We start from the raw sequence: 20,260 nt of genomic DNA on the forward strand, positions 1-20,260 counted from the left end.
CAGCAGCATCCTCCTCCAGGGTGTGCTGTTTTTCTTCCTGTTTTTCATTTTGTTTTTGCTTTTTTTCATTGTTCTTGTGACTTCTTATGATCATCAACCTACAAAAAAGATAAAATAACAAAAGAAAATAATTAATTATAAAACATTGGGTTGCCTCCCAACAAGCGCTTCTTTAATGTCAGTAGCTTGACAGAGGGCTCTCACGGAGCCTCACAGATACTCAGAGCAATGTTGGAACTTCCCAACACCAAACTTAGAGTTTGAATGTGGGGGTTCAACACCAAACTTAGAGTTTGGTTGTGGCCTCCCAACACCAAACTTAGAGTTTGACTGTGGGGGCTCAGTTTGGCTCTGTTTTGAGAGAAGCTCTTCATGCTTCCTCTCCATGATGACAGAGGGATATCCTTGAGCTTAAACACCAAGGATTCTTCATTCACTTGAATGATCAACTCTCCTCTATCAACATCAATTACAGCCTTTGCTGTGGCTAGGAAGGGTCTGCCAAGGATGATGGATTCATCCATGCATTCCCAGTCTCTAGGACTATGAAATCAGTAGGAATGTAATGGTCTTCAACCTTAACCAGAACATCCTCTACAAGTCCATAGGCTTGTTTTCTTGAGTTGTCTGCCATCTCTAGTGAGATTTTTGCAGCTTGCACCTCAAAGATCCCTAATTTCTCCATTACAGAGAGGGGCATGAGGTTCACACTTGATCCTAAGTCACACAAGGCCTTCTTGAAGGTCATGGTGCCTATGGTACAAGGTATAGAAAACTTCCCAGGATCCTGCCTCTTTTGAGGCATTGCTGCCTAGACAAGTTATCCAGTTCTTTGGTGAGCAAGGGGGTTCATTCTCCCAAGTCTCATTTCCAAATAGCTTGTCATTTAGCTTCATGATTGCTCCAAGATATTTAGCAACTTGCTCCTCAGTGACATACTCATCCTCTTCAGAGGAAGAATACTCATCAGAGCTCATGAATGGCAGAAGTAAGTCCAATGGAATCTCAATGGTCTCAATTTGAGCCTCAGATTCCCAAGGTTCCTCATTGGGAACTCAGTGGAGGACAGTGGACGTCCATTGAGGTCTTCCTCAGTGGCGTTCACTGCCTCTTCTTCCTCCCAGAATTCGGCCATATTGATGGCCTTGCACTCTCCTTTTGGATTTTCTTCAGTATTGCTTGGGAGAGTGCTTAGAGGAAGTTCAGTAATTTTCTTGCTCAGCTGACCCACTTGTCCTTCCAAATTCCTAATGGAAGATCTAGTTTCAGTCATGAAACTTTGAGTGGTCTTAATTAGATCAGAGACCATAGTTGCTAAGTCAGAGGTATTCTGCTTAGAACTCTCTGTCTGTTGCTGAGAAGATGATGGGAAAGGCTTGCTATTGCTAAACCTGTTTCTCCACCATTATTGTTATTGAAACCTTGTTGAGGTCTCTGTTGATCCTTCCATGAAAGATTTGGATGATTCCTCCATGAAGGTTGTAGGTGTTTCCATAGGGTTCTCCCATGTAATTCACCTCTTCTATTGAAGGGTTCTCAGGATCATAAGCTTCTTCCTCAGATGAAGCTTCCTTAGTACTGCTTGGTGCATTTTGCATCCCAGACAGACTTTGAGAAATCATATTGACTTGTTGAGTCAATATTTTATTCTGAGCCAATATGGCATTCAGAGTGTCAATCTCAAGAACTCCTTTCTTCTGACTAGTCCCATTGTTCACAGGATTTCTTTCAGAAGTGTACATGAATTGGTTATTTGCAACCATTTCAATCAGTTCTTGAGCTTCAGTAGGCGTCTTCTTCAGATGAAGAGATCCTCCAGAAGAGCTATCCAAGGACATTTGGACATTTCAGAGAGACCATCATAGAAAATATCTATGATGCTCCATTCAGAAAGCATATCAGTGGGACACTTTCTGATCAATTGTTTGTATCTTTCTCAAGCTTCATAGAGGGATTCTCCTTCCTTCTGTCTGAAGGTTTGGATTTCCACTCTAAGCTTACTCAACTTTTGAGGTGGAAAGAACTTTGCCAAGAAGGCATTGACTAGCTTTTCCCAAGAGTCCAGGCTTTCTTTAGGTTGAGAGTCCAACCATGTTCTAGCTCTGTCTCTTACAGCAAAAGGGAATAGCATCAGTCTGTAGACCTCAGGGTCAACCCCATTAGTCTTGACTGTGTCACAGATTTGCAAGAACTCAGCTAAAAACTGATGAGGATCTTCCATTGGAGTCCATGGAACTTGCAATTCTGTTGCATTAGAGAAACTAATTGAGGCTTAAGCTCAAAGTTGTTTGCTCCAATGGCAGGGATAGAGATGCTTCTCCCATAGAAGTCGGGAGTAGGTGCAGTAAAGTCACCCAGCACCTTCCTTGCATTGTTGGCATTGTTGTTGTTTTGGCTGCCATGTGTTCTTCTTCCTTGAAGAATTCGGTCAGGTGCTCTAAAGAGAGTTGTGCTTTGCTTCTCTTAGCTTTCTCTTCAAGGTCCTTTCAAGTTCAGGATCAGCCTCAACAAGAATGCCTTTGTCCTTGCTCCTGCTCATAAGATAGAGAAGAGAACAAGAAAATGTGGAATCCTCTATGTCACAGTATAGAGATTCCTTTAGGTGTCAGAGGAAAAGAAGAGTAGAGGACAGGAGTGGGAAAATTCGAACTTATCAGAGAGAATGGTGTTCGAATTTTGCATTAAGGGATAGTGTTAATCCATAAATAGAAGGATGTGAGAAGGAGGGAAGTGATTTTCAAAAATTAAGTGGGAAATTTGAAAACATTTTTGAAAAACATCACTTAATTTTCGAAAATGAAAATGGAAAAGAATTCAAGTGATTTTTGAAAAAGATTTTGAAATTAGAAATCAAAAAGATTTGATTGAAAGATTATTTGAAAAAAAGATATGATTAAAAAGATATGATTTGAAAACAATTTTAAAAGATATGATTTGAAAACATTTTAAAAAGATTTGATTTGAAAATTAAAAACTTGACTAACAAGAAAAGATATGATTCAAACATTAAACCTTTCTCAACAGAAAAGGCAACATACTTGAAATGTTAAATCAAATCATTAATTGATAGTAAGTATCTTAAAAATGGAAAGAAATTGGTTTTGAAAAAGATTTGATTGAAAAATTGATTTGAAAAAGATTTGATTTTGAAAAGATTTTGAAAACTAAAAAAAATCTGATTTGGAAACAAAATCTTCCTCCCTTAGCCATCCTGGCGTTAAACGCCCAGAATGGTATACATTCTGGCGTTTAACGCCCAAAATGCTACCTTTTGGGCGTTAAACGCCCAACCAGGTACCCTGGCTGGCGTTTAAACGCCAGTCTGTCCTTCTTCACTGGGCGTTTTGAACGCCCAGCTTTTTCTGTGCAATTCCTCTGCTGTATGTTCTGAATCTTCAATTCTCTGTATTATTGACTTGAAAAGACACAAATTAAAAATATTTTTGGATTTTTAATAATAAGGACAAACCAAAATGCAACAAGAATCAAATAACAATGCATGCAAGACACCAAACTTAGCAGTTTGTAAACTACTGACACTAACAAGATGAAAATGCAAATGAGACACACTAGACATTCAAGTCAATAGAATTCAAAGATCAGAGCAAGTAAATCATCAAGAACATCTTGAAGATCATTTAGACACATGCATGCAATTGACACTAAACTTATGATGAGACACTAGACTCAAACAAGAAATATTTTTGGATTTTATGATTTTGTAAATTTTTTTTTTGTTTTTCGAAAATTAAGTGGAAAAAGGTATCAAAATTCTTAATGAGAATTCCAGGAATCAGTGCAATGCTAGTTTAAGACTCCGGTCCAGGAATTAGACATGGCTTCACAGCCAGCCAAGCTCTCAAAGAAAGCTTCGGTCCAAAACACTAGACATGGCCAAAGGCCAGCCAAGCCTTAGCAGATCACTGCTCCAAAAGCAAGATTGATAAGAAATCAACAAGCTCTTGTGGTGATAAGTTGAAACCTCGGTCCAATGAAATTAGACATGGCTTCTCAGCCAGCCAGATTTCAACAAATCATCATGAAACTCTAGAATTCATCTTCAAGAATTTCGAAAAAAAAATAAATACCTAATCTAAGCAACAAGATGAACCGTCAGTTGTCCAGCCTAAACAATCCCGGGCAATAACACCAAAAACTTGATGTTGTTGCAGGATCTTGGCACTGATGTTACCAAAGCTTGCTCAAAACTTGAACAATCCCCGGCAACGGCGCCAAAAACTTGGTGGGCGAAATTGTGAACTATACTTTTTCACAACTCTCATAATCCCCGGTAATGGCTCCAAAAACGTGGTAGCTCAATACCATGGCATTACACAACTTCGCACAACTAACCAGCAAGTGCACTGGGTCGTCCAAGTAATAAACCTTACGTGAGTAAGGGTCGATCCCACGGAGATTGTTAGTATTGAAGCAAGCTATGGTCATCTTGTAAATCTTAGTCAGGCAAACTCAAATGATAATGGTGATGAACGAAAATAACATAAAGATAAAGATAGAGATACTTATGTAATTCATTGGTAGGAACTTCAGATAAGCGCATGAAGATGCCTTCCCTTCCGTCTCTCTGCTTTCCTACTGCCTTCATCCAATCCTTCTTCCTCCTTTCCATGGCAAGCTCGTGTAGGGTTTCACTGTTGTCAGCAGCTACCTCCCATCCTCGCAGTGAAAGCTAATGCACACACTCTGTCACAGTGCTGCCAATCACCGGTGTGGTTCCCTCCCCTACTGGAATAGAATCCAGTGATTCTTTTGCGTCTGTCACTAACGCCCAGTAGGTTACAGGTTTGAAGCACGTCACAGTCATTCAGTCATTGAATCCTACTCAGAATACCACAGACAAGGTTAGACCTTCCGGATTCTCTTGAATGCTGCCATCAATTCTTGCCTATACCACGAAGACTCTGACCTCACGGAATGGCTGGCTCGTTTGTCAGGCGAGCACTCGGTTGTCAGGCGATCAACCATGCATCGTGCAATCAGGAATCCAAGAGATATTCACCAAGCCTCAAATGCTTGTAGAACAAGAGTGGTTGTCAGTCACTTTGTTCATGGGTGAGAATGGTGATGGGCGTCAATCATCACCTCCATCAAGTTGAAGAACAAGTGATATCTTGGAACAAGAACAAGCGGAATTGAATGGAAGAACAATAGTAATTGCATTAATACTCGAGGTACAGCAGAGCTCCACACCTTAATCTATGGTGTGTAGAAACTCCACCGTTGAAAATACATAAGCATAAGGTCTAGGCATGGCCGAATGGCCAGCCTCCCAGTGATCTAAGATCAAAAGTGATCAAAAGATATAAAGATCCCAAGACTTCTAATACAATAGCAAAAGGTCCTACTTATAAGAAACTAGTAGCCTAAGGTGTACAGAAATGAGTAAATGACATAAAAATCCTCTTCCGGGCCCACTTGGTGTGTGCTTGGGCTGAGCAATGAAGCAAATTTCGTGTAGAGACTCTTCTTGGAGTTAAACGCCAGCTTTGGTGCCAGTTTGGGCGTTTAACTCCCATTTGGGTGCCAGTTCCAGCGTTTAACGCTGGGATTTCTTGAGGTGACTTTGAACGCCGGTTTGGGCCATCAAATCTTGGGCAAAGTATGGACTATCATATATTGCTGGAAAGCCCAGGATGTCTACTTTCCAACGCCGTTGAGAGCGCGCCAATTGGGCTTCTGTAGCTCCAGAAAATCCACTTCGAGTGCAGGGAGGTCAGAATCCAACAGCATCTGCAGTCCTTTTTGGTCTCTGAATCAGATTTCTGCTCAGGTCCCTCAATTTCAGCCAGAAAATACCTGAAATCACAGAAAAACACACAAACTCATAGTAAAGTCCAGAAAAGTGAATTTTAACTAAAAACTAATAAAAATATATTAAAAACTAACTATATCATACTAAAAACATACTAAAAACAATGCCAAAAAGTATACAAATTATCCGCTCATCAATGAGCAAGACAAAATGATTCATATCATTATCCTCATGGTGGATGGGAGTATCACCAAGGAATGAAAGAGCATGAATACCTCCCAAAGCCACAAAGTGACTCCCACTGTGATGATAGTTACACAAACTGTGGCTAGGAAGGGAATCTCAAGGATTCATGTTCCATTCATCAAGAAACATCTTCCCTGGAGTATACTCTCAATAAAGTCATGAAAAATTATCCACCCTCACTTTCCAGTTTCTCATTTGGAAGTTCTTCATCACTTGATTATGCCTCAACACAAAGTTTCCTCTAAAATCCATACAAGTCATTCTACCAACCACAAAATTCATCCCACAACTCACAAAACTCATTCCACATCCCTCAATATAACTTCACCACAACAAGCCAATGCCAAGCCATTGAAATACACAAACAACTCATGAAAAGACACACAAAATCCCAATCCTGGAAAGAAATCCTCTTCAAGAAGATGAATGAGCCCTCAGAGCAAACAAGGAGGAACTTAGAACCATCAACCAGAGAGGATGAAGACCAATTTATGGGTGAGGAAGTGGAAAAGTAAGATGAGGAAGCCTCTGTGTCAAGTGAAATTTCAATGGAAAAAGAGGTTGTGGAGGTGTTTGAACCTGTGGCTTCATATTCACAAAAGCTAATTGAGGTGATAGATGAACATGAAACTTCACTCCCGAAAGACTTAATGGAAGATCATGTAAAAGAAGAGAAGGAAGAGCTCACTGAACCATCAATTCAAAAAGCTCTTGATGAAGAGAACACTCCAATCACACAACCACCAAGACTTAGACTCAAGGAAGTGAAGGCAATTAATAAAAGCACCGAGAAGAGGGTCGTGACCAAGCTACAAAGGACAATATTCATGAAGAAGAGAAGGTCGACTACAAGCAATCCTCCCCCTGATCCAGCAAGCAAGCTCAATCAAGCCATTTACAGAAGAAAGCTTGCTGAGGAGAGACCAAGAAAGGGGACAATAGCTGAATCTTCTCCCCCCTTGAGGTCATTTCTCTTAACAAATTGGAAGAAGAGGAAGAAAGTGAATAACAACATGTCAAGCTAATGACATTAAAAGAGCGCTTATTGGGACCCAACCCAACCTGAGGTAGTTCTCTTTTCATAGCTATTTCAATAAAACGGTTGAGTAGTTTTGTTTGTATTGCAAGGAGCTAAGTTTGGCATTGCACACCAAAACAATTTAAGGGAGAATGAAGGATTCTAAGTTTGGTGTTCCACCAAAATCTCATTTAAAAACACATTCCTACTTTCTGCATAATGCTAGCTCCAAGCAATCAGACAAATCATTCAACCATTTAATTGCTTTCTAGTTTTTAGTTTTATTGCCTTTAGCAAAGACACAAGGATTTCACATGTGGTTAACTTGATGCATCTGAGGCAGTGGCAAGGAATTAAATTTGGTGTTCCCACACCAAAATAAATCCAAAAGACACACACTCAATTCATGTATACTAACCATTCACTTAAGGGCTTGAGAAGCAAGCAACTTTTGAGAATTATGCAGGAGATTAGCCAACATTTGAAGACAATTTGCATTATGACTCAAAAGTGATGCAACAGGAGGAAGAATGAAAAGTTGCAACCCAAAAGGTTGTGTCTGCACTTAACCCTTGTTGATTGAAGAAGTACTTTAAATTGAGAATTCTTGTATATCTTGCTAAAGTGTTTATTTGGTTGCAAGTGGAATTGTTTGTCAAGAATGCTTATCTGCATAATTTTTGTTATCCATTACTTAGCTTTGAATTTTGTTTTGTTTCCCATATGCTTGAATAAAAGAGAAATGTTTGAATTAGGAAGTAAACATCCAATGTTGCATAAGTTAGAATGAAAGTTAGTGATGGTATTTGTTGATTTAATGCATGGTTCACGAAAAATATGCTACATAATGTTATGTTCTTTGAAGTATGAACTAGCTTGCTGTTATGAATGCTTGTGTCATTAAAGATCCCTTGAGAATGAAATAAAACAGAAAGAAAAAGAAAGAGAAAAAGCCACAAGTGGCAAAGAAAACAAACAATAAGGCTAGGCACCAATAGCTTGGACCCTAGGACACATGTCTGTGGTGTTTTTGTATTAGGCGATATGCTTGGACAAGTAAGTTTTGAGGAGTATTTCAAAACTTGGCCACTTAGATCAACTGATTTGGGATTGCCAACTGAAAGTTCACAATAAAGAGCAACCTAGCTACAAAACACTTAGTTATCTAAAGAGATGCTGGCAATCAATGATCCTAGGAAGAAAAGGGTTAGCCATGTGTCTGTGGTGAAGGAATGTTGAGCAAAATTAAGCCAAAGGCTGCTGCAATATTTGCCACCAAGCCTTCAAAGAATAATAAGCTCTCTGAGCAAAACAAAGAAGAAAAAGTTAGCAAGGGAACAAGCAAAAGTAAAGTTTTATAATAGCAAGTGGTATGCGAAATTGTGATCAATACTTTTCATAACTCAAATAATCCCCGGTAATGAAACCAAAAACTTGGTGTTCAATACCATGGCATAAACACAACTTCGCACAACTAACCAGCAAGTGTACTGGGTCGTCCAAGTAATAAACCTTACGCGAGTAAGGGTCGATCCCACAGAGATTGTTGGTATGAAGCAAGCTATGGTCACCTTGTAAATCTTAGTCAAGCAAACTCAAATAGGTATGGTGATAAACGCATAAAATATAAAGGTAAAGATAGAGATACTTATGTAATTCATTGGTAGGAACTTCAGATAAGCGTATGAAGATGCCTTCCCTTCCGTCTCTCTGCTTTCCTACTGTCTTCATCCAATCCTTCTTCCTCCTTTCCATGGCAAGCTTAAGCAAGGGTTTCACCGTTGTCAGTGGCTACCTCCCATCCTCTCAGTGGAAATGTTCAACGCACCCTGTCACGGCACGGCTATCCATCTGTCGGTTCTCAATCAGGCCGGAATAGAATCCAATGATTCTTTTGCGTCTGTCACTAACGCCCCGCTTTCAGAAGTTTGAAGCACGTCACAGTCATTCAATCATTGAATCCTACTCAGAATACCACAGACAAGGTTTAGACCTTCCGGATTCTCTTGAATGCCGCCATCAGTTCTAGCTTATACCACGAAGATTCCGGTTAAAGAATCCAAGAGATATTCACCCAATCGAAGGTAGAACGGAGGAGGTTGTCAGTCACACGTTCATAGGTGAGAATTATCATGAGTGTCACGGATCATCACATTCATCAAGTTAAAGAATAAGTGATATCTTAGAACAAGAACAAGCGGAATTGAATAGAAGAACAATAGTAATTGCATTAATACTCGAGGTACAGCAGAGCTCCACACCTTAATCTATGGTGTGTAGAAACTCCACCGTTGAAAATACATAAGAACAAGGTCTAGGCATGGCCGAATGGCCAGCCTCCCAGTGATCTAAGAACTAGATGTCCAAAGATGATCTAGAGATCTAAAGTGATCAAAAGATTCTTCAAAATACAATAGTAAAAGGTCCTATATATAGAGAACTAGTAGCCTAGGGTGTACAGAGATGAGTAAATGACATAAAAATCCACTTCCGGGCCCCCTTGGTGTGTGCTTGGGCTAAGCAATGAAGCATTTTCGTGTAGAGACTCTTCTTGGAGTTAAACGCCAGCTTTAGTGCCAGTTTGGGCGTTTAACTCCCATTTTGGTGCCAGTTCCGGCGTTTAACGCTGGGATTTCTGAGGGTGACTTTGAACGCCGGTTTGGGCCATCAAATCTTGAGCAAAGTATGAACTATCATATATTGCTGGAAAGCCCAGGATGTCTACTTTCCAACGCCGTTGAGAGCGCGCCAATTGGGCTTCTGTAGCTCCAGAAAATCCACTTCGAGTGCAGGAAGGTCAGAATCCAACAGCATCTGCAGTCCTTTTCAGTCTCTGAATCAGATTTTTGCTCAGGTCCCTCAATTTCAGCCAGAAAATACCTAAAATCACAGAAAAACACACAAACTCATAGTAAAGTCCAGAAAAGTGAATTTTAACTAAAAACTAATAAAAATATACTAAAAACTAACTAGATCATACTAAAAACATACTAAAAACAATGCCAAAAAGCGTACAAATAATCCGCTCATCACAACACCAAACTTAAATTGTTGCTTGTCCTCAAGCAACTGAAAATCAATTAAGATAAAAAGAAGAGAATATGCAATGAATTCCAAAAACATCTATGAAGATCAGTATTAATTAGATGAGCGGGGCTTTTAGCTTTTTGCCTCTGAACAGTTTTGGCATCTCACTCTATCCTTTGAAATTCAGAATGATTGGCTTCTTTAGGAACTCAGAATCCAGATAGTGTTATTGATTCTCCTAGTTAAGTATGATGATTCTTGAACATAGCTACTTATTGAGTCTTGGCCGTGGCCCAAAGCACTCTGTCTTCCAGTATTACCACCGGATACATACATGCCACAGACACATAATTGGGTGAACCTTTTCAGATTGTGACTCAGCTTTGCTAGAGTCCCCAATTAGAGGTGTCCAGGGTTCTTAAGCACACTCTTTTTGCCTTGGATCACAACTTTATTTCTTTCTTTTTCTTTCTTTTTCTTCTTTTTTTTTCGTTTTTTTTTTCATTGCTTTTTCTTGCTTCAAGAATCATTTTAATGATTTTTCAGATCCTCAGTAACATGTCTCCTTTTTCATCATTCTTTCAAGAGCCAACATTCATGAACCACAAATTCAAAAGACATATGCACTGTTTAAGCATACATTCAGAAAACAAAAATAATGCCACCACATCAAAATAATTAAACTGTTATAAAATTCAAAATTCATGCAATTCTTCTCTTTTTCAATTAAGAACATATTTTATTTAAGAAAGGTGAGGATTCATAGGACATTCATAATTTTAAGGCATAGACACTAAGACACTAATGATCACAAGACACAAACATGGACAAACATAAGCACTAAAATTCGAAAAACAGGAAAATAAAGAACAAGGAAATTAAGGAACGGGTCCACCTTAGTGATGGCGGCTCTTTCTTCCTCTTGAAGATCCTATGGAGTGCTTGAGCTCCTCAATGTCTCTTCCTTGTCTTTGTTGCTCCTCTCTCGTGATTCTTTGATCTTCTCTAATTTCATGGAGGATGATGGAGTGTTCTTGATGCTCCACCCTTAGTTGTCCCATGTTGGAACTCAATTCTCCTAGGGAGGTGTTTAGTTGCTCCCAATAGTTTTGTGGAAGAAAGTGCATCCCTTGAGGAATCTCAGGGATCTCATGATGAGTGGGGTCTCTTGTGTGCTCCATCCTCTTCTTAGTGATGGGCTTGTCCTCATCAATAGGGGTGTCTCCCTCGATGTCAACTCCAACTGAATAACAGAGGTGACAAATGAGATGAGGGAAGGCTAACCTTGCCAAGGTAGAGGACTTGTCCGCCACCTTATAAAGCTCTTGGGCTATAACCTCATGAACTTCTATTCCTTCTCCAATCATGATGCTATGAATCATGATAGCCTGGTCTATGGTAACTTCGGACCGGTTGCTAGTGGGAATGATTGAGCGTTGGATAAACTCTAACCATCCTCTAGCTACGGGTTTGAGGTCATGCCTTCTCAATTGAACCGGCTTCCCTCTTGAATCTCTCTTCCATTGGGCGCCCTCTTCACATATGACTGTGAGGACTTGGTCCAACCTTTGATCAAAGTTGACCCTTCTAGTGTAAGGATGTTCATCTCCTTGCATCATGGGCAAATTGAATGCCAACCTTACACTTTCCGGACTAAAATCCAAGTATTTCCCCCAAACCATAGTAAGATAATTCTTTGGATCCGGGTTCACACTTTGATCATGGTTCTTGGTGATCCATGCATTGGCATAGAACTCTTGAACCATCAAGATTCCGACTTGTTGAATGGGGTTGGTAAGAACTTCCCAACCTCTTCTTCGGATCTCATGTCGGATCTCCGGATATTCACCCTTTTTGAGTGAAAAAGGGACCTCGGGGATCACCTTCTTCAAGGCCACAACTTCATAGAAGTGGTCTTGATGCACCCTTGAGATGAATCTTTCCATCTCCCATGACTCGGAGGTGGAAGCTTTTGCCTTTTCTTTTCTCTTTCTAGAGGTTTCTCCGGCCTTGGATGCCATAAATGGTTATGGAAAAACAAAAAGCAATGCTTTTACCACACCAAACTTAAAATATTTGCTCGTCCTCGAGCAAAAGAAGAAAGAAGAGAGTAGAAGAAGAAGAAATGAAGGAGATGGGAATGGCTTTTGTTTTCGGCCAAGAAGGGGAAGAAGTAGTGTTTAGGTTGTGTGAAAATGAAGGAGTGAAGGAGGGTTTATATAGGAGTGGGGGAAGGGTAGGGTTCGGTCAATTGAGGGTGGGTTTGGGTGGAAAAGTGGTTTGAATTTGAATGGTGAGGTAGGTGGGGTTTTATGAAGGATGTATGTGAGTGGTGAAGAGAAAGATGGGATTTGATAGGTGAAGGGTTTTTGGGGAAGAGGTGTTGAGGTGATTGGTGAATGGGTGAAGAAGAGAGAGAGTGGTGGGGTAAGTGGGGATCCTGTGGGGTCCACAGATCCTGAGGTGTCAAGGAAAAGTCATCCCTGCACCAAATGGCAAGCAAAATCTCGTTTTGTGCCAATTCTGGCGTTAAACGCCGGGCTGGTGCCCATTTCTGGCGTTTAACGCCAGCTTCTTGCCCTTTTCTGGCGTTTAACGCCAGTCTGGTGCCCCTTTCTGGCGTTAAACACCCAGAATGGTGCCAGACTGGGCGCTAAACGCCCAACAGCTAGCCTCACTGGCGTTTAAACGCCAGTGGGTTCTTCTTCCAGGGTGTGCTATTTTTCTTTCTGTTTTTCATTCTGTTTTTGCTTTTTTCATTGATTTTGTGACTTCTCATGATCATCAACCTACAAAAAACATAAAATAACAAAAGAAAATAGTTAATTATAAAACATTGGGTTGCCTCCCAATAAGCGCTTCTTTAATGTCATTAGCTTGACAGAGGGCTCTTATGGAGCCTCAGAAATGCTCAGAGCTATGTTGGAACCTCCCAACACCAAACTTAGAGTTTGAATGTGGGGGTTCAACACCAAACTTAGAGTTTGGTTGTGGCCTCCCAACACCAAACTTAGAGTTTGACTGTGGGGGCTCTGTTTGGCTCTGTTTTGAGAGAAGCTCTTCATGCTTCCTCTCCATGATGACAGAAGGATATCCTTGAGCCTTAAACACCAAGGATTCTTCATTCACTTGAATGATCAACTCTCCTCTATCAACATCAATCACAGCCTTTGCTGTGGCTAGGAAGGATCTGCCAAGGATGATGGATTCATCCATGCTCTTCCCAGTCTCTAGGACTATGAAATCAGTAGGGATGTAATGGTCTTCAACTTTTACCAAAACATCCTCTACAAGTCCATAGGCTTGTTTTCTTGAGTTGTCTGCCATCTCTAGTGAGATTTTTGCAGCTTGCACCTCAAAGATTCCTAACTTCTCCATTATAGAGAGAGGCATGAGGTTTACACTTGACCCTAAGTCACACAAGACCTTCTTGAAGGTCATGGTGCCTATGGTACAAGGTATTGAAAACTTCCCAGGATCCTATCTCTTTTGAGGCAGTTTCTGCCTAGACAAGTCATCCAGTTCTTTGGTGAGCAAAGGGGGTTCATCCTCCCAAGTCTCATTTCCAAATAACTTGTCATTCAACTTCATGATTGCTCCAAGGTATTTAGCAAGTTGCTCTTCAGTGACATACTCATCCTCTTCAGAGGAAGAATACTCATCAGAGCTCATGAATGGCAGAAGTAAGTCCAATGGAATCTCTATGGTCTCATTTTGAGCCTCAGATTCCCATGGTTCCGCATTGGGGAACTCATTGGAGGTCAGTGGACGTCCATTGAGGTCTTCCTCAGTGGCGTTCACTGCCTCTTCTTCCTCCCAAAATTCGGCCATGATGATGGCCTTGCATTCTCCTTTTGGATTTTCTTTTGTATTGCTTGGGAGAGTACTAGGAGGGAGTTCAGTAATTTTCTTGCTCAACTGACCCACTTGTGCCTCCAAGTTTCTAATGGAGGACCTTGTTTCAGTCATGAAACTTTGAGTGGTTTTGATTAGATCAGAGACCATGGTTGCTAAGTCAGAGGTATTCTGCTTAGAACTCTCTGTCTGTTGCTGAGAAGATGATGGAAAAGGCTTGCTATTGCTAAACCTGTTTCTTCCACCATTATTATTGTTGAAACCTTGTTGAGGTCTCTGTTGATCCTTCCATGAAAAATTTGGATGATTTCTCCATGAAGGATTATAGGTGTTTCCATAGGGTTCTCCCATGTAATTCACCTCTTCCATTGAAGGGTTCTCAGGATCATAAGCTTCTTCCTCAGATGAAGCTTCCTCAGTACTGCTTGGTGCATTTTGCATTCCAGACAGACTTTGAGAAATCATATTGACTTGTTGGGTCAATATTTTGTTCTGAGCCAATATGGCATTCAGAGTATCAATCTCAAGAACTCCTTTCTTCTGACTAGTCCCATTGTTCACAGGATTTCTTTCAGAAGTGTACATGAATTGGTTATTTGCAACCATTTCAATCAGCTCTTGAGCTTCTGTAGGCGTCTTCTTCAAATGAAGAGATCCTCCAGCAGAGCTATCCAAAGACATTTTGGATAGTTCAGAGAGACCATCATAGAAAATACCTATGATGCTCCATTCAGAAAGCATATCAGAAGGATACTTTTTGATTAATTGTTTGTATCTTTCCCAAGCTTCATAGAGGGATTCTCCTTCCTTCTGTCTGAAGGTTTGGACTTCCACTCTAAGCTTACTCAATTTTTGAGGTGGAAAGAACTTTGCCAAGAAGGCATTGACTAGCTTTTCCCAAGAGTCCAGGCTTTCTTTAGGTTGAGAGTCCAACCATGTCCTAGCTCTGTCTCTTACAGCAAAAGGGAATAGCATAAGTCTGTAGACCTCAGGGTCAACCCCATTAGTCTTGACTGTGTCACAGATTTGCAAGAATTCAGCTAAAAACTGATGAGGATCTTCCAATGGAAGTCCATGGAACTTGCAATTCTGTTGCATTAGAGAAACTAATTGAGGCTTAAGCTCAAAGTTGTTTGCTCCAATGGCAGGGATAGAGATGCTTCTCCCATAGAAGTCGGGAGTAGGTGCAGTAAAGTCACCCAGCACCTTCCTTGCATTGTTGGCATTGTTGTTGTTTTCGGCTGCCATGTGTTCTTCTTCTTTGAAGAATTCGGTTAGGTCCTCTACAGAGAATTGTGCCTTAACTTCTCTTAGCTTTCGCTTCAAGGTCCTTTCAGGTTCAGGGTCAGCCTCAACAAGAATGCTTTTGTCTCTGCTCCTGCTCATAAGAAAGAAAAGAGAACAAGGAAATATGGAATCCTCTATGTCACAGTATAGAGATTCCTTGAGGTGTCAGAGGAAAAGAAAAATGGAAGGCAGAAGTAGAAAATTTGAACTTTATCAAAGAAGATGGAGTTCGAATTTTGCATTAAGGGATAGTGTTAGTCCATAAATAGAAGGATGTGAGAAGAATGGAAGTAATTTTCGAAAATTAAGTAAAAGATTTTGAAAACATTTTTGAAAAACACTAATTGATTTTCGAAAATGAAAGTGGGAAAGAAATCAAGTGATTTTTGAAAAAGATTTTGAAATTAGAAATCAAAAAGATTTGATTGAAAACTTATTTTGAAAAAGATGTGGTTAAGGAGATATGATTGGTTTTAAAAAGATGTGATTGAGAAGATATGATTTGAAAAACATTTTTAAAAAGATTTAATTTTGAAAATTAGTAACTTGCCTAACAAGAAAAGATATGATTCAAACATTAAACCTTTCTCAACAGAAAAGGCAACATACTTGAAATGTTGAATCAAATCATTAATTGATAGCAAGTATTTTTGAAAAAGGAAAGAAATTAATTTTGAAAACATATGATTGAAAAGATATGATTTGAAAAAGATTTGATTTTGAAAAATTTTGAAAACTTGAAAAAAATTTGCATTGAAAACAAAATCTTCCCTCTTGTGCCATCCTGGCGTTAAACGCCCAGAATGGTGCACATTCTGGCGTTTAACGCCCAAAACTATACCCTTTTGGGCGTTAAACGCCTAACCAGGTACCCTGGCTGGCGTTTAAACGCCAGTCTGTCCTTCTTCACTGGGCGTTTTGAACGCCCAGCTTTTTCTGTGCAATTCCTCTGCTGTATGTTCTGAATCTTCAATTCTCTGTATTATTGACTTGAGAAGACACAAATTAAAAATATTTTTGGATTTTTAATAATCAAAATGCAACTAAAATCAAATAACAATGCATGCAAGACACCAAACTTAGCAGTTTGTATACTATTGACACTAATGAGAATGCATATGAGACACATAAACACTCAAGTCAAGAGAATTCAAAGATCAAAGTAAGAAATCATCAAGAATTATTTGAAGATCCTTAAGACACATGAATGAATGCATGCAATTGACACCAAACTTAACATGAGACATTAGACTCAAACAAGAAATTTTTGGATTTTATGATTTTGTAAATTTTTTTTTTTTCGAAAATTAAGTGAAGAGGAAAATTAAAGATATCAAAATTCTTAATGAGAATTCCAGGAATCATGCAATGTTAGTCTAAAGCTTTAGTCTAAAGAAATTAGACATGGCTAGCCAAGCTTCAGCAGAACATTGCATTCAAGAGCTAAATTGATGAAGATCAATCAGCTTTGGTGATGATAAGAACATCACCTTGAAACACTAGAATTCATTCTTAAGAATTCTGAAGAAAAAATACCTAATCTAAGCAACAAGATGAACCGTCAGTTGTCCAAACTCAACAATCCCCGGCAATGGCGCCAAAAACTTGGTATGCGAAATTGTGATCAATACTTTTCACAACTCAAATAATCTCCGGTAATGAAACCAAAAACTTGGTGTTCAATACCATGGCATAAACACAACTTCGCACAACTAACCAGCAAGTGTACTGGGTCGTCCAAGTAATAAACCTTACACGAGTAAGGGTCGATCCCACAGAGATTGTTGGTATGAAGCAAGCTATGGTCACCTTGTAAATCTTAGTCAGGCAAACTCAAATGGGTATGGTGATAAACGCATAAAATATAAAGGTAAAGATAGAGATACTTATGTAATTCATTGGTAGGAACTTCAGATAAGCGTATGAAGATGCCTTCCCTTCCGTCTCTCTGCTTTCCTACTGTCTTCATCCAATCCTTCTTCCTCCTTTCCATGGCAAGCTTAAGCAAGGGTTTCACCGTTGTCAGTGGCTACCTCCCATCCTCTCAGTGGAAATGTTCAACGCACCCTGTCACGGCACGGCTATCCATCTGTCGGTTCTCAATCAGGCCGGAATAGAATCCAGTGATTCTTTTGCGTCTGTCACTAACGCCCCGCCCTCAGGAGTTTGAAGCACGTCACAGTCATTCAGTCATTGAATCCTACTCAGAATACCACAGACAAGGTTAGACCTTTCGGATTCTCTTGAATGCCGCCATCAGTTCTAGCCTATACCACGAAGATTCCGGTTAAAGAATCCAAGAGATATTCACCCAATCGAAGGTAGAACGGAGGAGGTTGTCAGTCACACGTTCATAGGTGAGAATGATGATGAGTGTCACGGATCATCACATTCATCAAGTTAAAGAACAAGTGATATCTTAGAACAAGAACAAGCGGAATTGAATAGAAGAACAATAGTAATTGCATTAATACTCGAGGTACAGCAGAGCTCCACACCTTAATCTATGGTGTGTAGAAACTCCACCGTTGAAAATACATAAGAACAAGGTCTAGGCATGGCCGAATGGCCAGCCTCCCAGTGATCTAAGAACTAGATGTCCAAAGATGATCTAGAGATCTAAAGTGATCAAAAGATTCTTCAAAATACAATAGTAAAAGGTCCTATATATAGAGAACTAGTAGCCTAGGGTGTACAGAGATGAGTAAATGACATAAAAATCCACTTCCGGGCCCCCTTGGTGTTTGCTTGGGCTGAGCAATGAAGCATTTTCGTGTAGAGACTCTTCTTGGAGTTAAACACCAGCTTTAGTGCCAGTTTGGGCGTTTAACTCCCATTTTGGTGCCAGTTCCGGCGTTTAACGCTGGGATTTCTGAGGGTGACTTTGAACGCCGGTTTGGGCCATCAAATCTTGGGCAAAGTATGGACTATCATATATTGCTGGAAAGCCCAGGATGTCTACTTTCCAATGCCGTTGAGAGCGCGCCAATTGGGCTTCTGTAACTCCAGAAAATCCACTTCGATTGCAGGGAGGTCAGAATCCAACAGCATCTGCAGTCCTTTTCAGTCTCTGAATCAGATTTTTGCTCAGGTCCCTCAATTTCAGCCAGAAAATACCTGAAATCACAGAAAAAACACACAAACTCATAGTAAAGTCCAGAAAAGTGAATTTTAACTAAAAACTAATAAAAATATACTAAAAACTAACTAGATCATACTAAAAACATACTAAAAACAATGCCAAAAAGCGTACAAATAATCCGCTCATCAGCAAGCTTAGTAAACCTTTGAGGAGACATCTCTTATGTAACAGCAAATAATAATTGAACCACCATTGTCTGCATAAATACCCCATGAACCAAGTTCAACTATGTGCTTAATAAGGATATGCATACTTCTCTATTTCATTACATTCCCTCTTATTTTTTATGCTTGCTTGGGGACAAGCAAGATTTAAGTTTGGTGTTGTGATGACAAGTCATCATATGATAGTTTTGCAAGCATTTTTCACTTGTTTCATTAGTTTTTATGCACTTTCTTTTATTGTAAGTAAGTAATTTGGAGTGGAATTGCATGGTTTCTTTGAATCAATCAACCACCCTTTAATTGACACAAAATCATGAAGTTTGAGCTAAAATTAATTGTTTTTTAAGTGAGTTTTAAGCTTTGTGAATTTTGTGATACTTTGATTGGTTGTTTTGATTACTTGTAGGTGAAGAAAAGAAAAAAATAAGAAAAGGGTAGCCTAAGGAGCGTGACCCAAGGAAATAAGAAAAGTGTGGCTGCATTCAAGGAACAAAGGCACAAAGCTCTTGCCAAGAGCTTAAAGCTCTTGTGGAGAGCTTTCCTTCAAAAAAATCAAAGGCCAAGCTCTTGCCAAGAGCTTAATCAAGAGCACAAGGAAGAAGGAAACTAGGCAAGCTCTTGCCCAAAGCTCTTGCCAAGAGCTTTCTCCAAGAGCTTTTTCGGGCTTCTTCAAGGAAAAATCAAGGGAAAAAGAGCTCAATAATGCACTCACCAAGACTTGAACCCAAGACCAAGGGGGAGGGAGGTAGCACTACCTCACAAGGAAAATCACTCCATGGGGTTCGAACTAAGTCCCTCAAGGAAGCAAAGCTTTGGGCGCTACTCTTGTGCCATGAAAAATGGGCAGCTCCTACACACCCCAAGGATCGAATCGGGCACCTCAAGGAAGGGAGACTTTGGGCAAGAGCTTTGTTCTCTTGTCACAAGGAAGGAACGTTCGCACACTTTAGCAAGGAAGGGAACCAAAGCTCTTGGCCAAAGCTCTTGCCAAGAGCCGAGCTCCTGGGAGGTGCACCATGGGCCAAAATCCATCAAAAATCCAAATTAATTCATTTCTTCACCAAATTTTAGAGCCCACCCAAATTCTTAGATCCAAATTAGGAAGTGTATAAATAGATGTTAGTTAGATGTAGAGAGGACTTTTTTTTTTACCTTATTTTTTGACTTTTTGAAATTGTAATTGGAGAACTTGTTCATTTTGCTTCTGTTTTGAATTCTGTTTGCTCTTCTGGGAAACTTCTGCTTGAATTGGAAGGAGAATTGAGTTTTCCTCCTTTGGGCATTCTCGTTTCCTTCTCTGCAAAGCTTGCTTGAGTCTTGGGTGTGAAGAATTGAAGAAATTCTGTCTCAATCTCACCTTAAGATCTCTTTGTTTCTTTCTGCATAATTCAAATTTCTCTACTAATTCTCATCTTTCATTTTGCTTGCAATTGTTCTTTGAGTTGGATTAAGAAAGGTAGTGAGATCTAGACTTGGTTTTCTAGTCTCTTGACTCCTGAGATCTGACATTTCCTCTCTGTTCATCTGCTGAGGCTTCTTCAAGCTAATTTACTTTTCTATTTGAGATCTATTTCAATTCAAGTCATCCTTTACTCTTGTTACAATTTACTTTTCCTTGTTTAAATTCTGCAATCCCAGCTCCCTGAGCCCTTTATCATTCAAGCACTTTACATTTCTTGCACTTTAAGTTTCTGCAATTTACATTTCTTGTACTCTAAGTTTTTGTCATTTACTTTACTTGTTCTTTA

At 39.8% G+C, this 20,260-nt stretch overlaps 2 non-coding genes across 2 annotated transcripts; both read left to right on the plus strand.

The window, feature by feature from the left end:
- The first annotated feature begins 1,891 nt into the window (after positions 1-1,891).
- On the plus strand, positions 1,892-1,999 carry LOC112704828 (small nucleolar RNA R71). Its single transcript, XR_003155431.1, has one exon. It is a non-coding gene; the product is annotated as a small nucleolar RNA R71 (small nucleolar RNA).
- A 12,655-nt stretch (positions 2,000-14,654) lies between these two features.
- On the plus strand, positions 14,655-14,762 carry LOC112704646 (small nucleolar RNA R71). The gene has a single exon (XR_003155261.1). It is a non-coding gene; the product is annotated as a small nucleolar RNA R71 (small nucleolar RNA).
- The last annotated feature ends 5,498 nt before the right edge of the window (positions 14,763-20,260 follow it).

This window comes from Arachis hypogaea, chromosome 7, assembly GCF_003086295.3.
Source record: "Arachis hypogaea cultivar Tifrunner chromosome 7, arahy.Tifrunner.gnm2.J5K5, whole genome shotgun sequence".
NCBI lineage: Eukaryota > Viridiplantae > Streptophyta > Magnoliopsida > Fabales > Fabaceae > Arachis > Arachis hypogaea.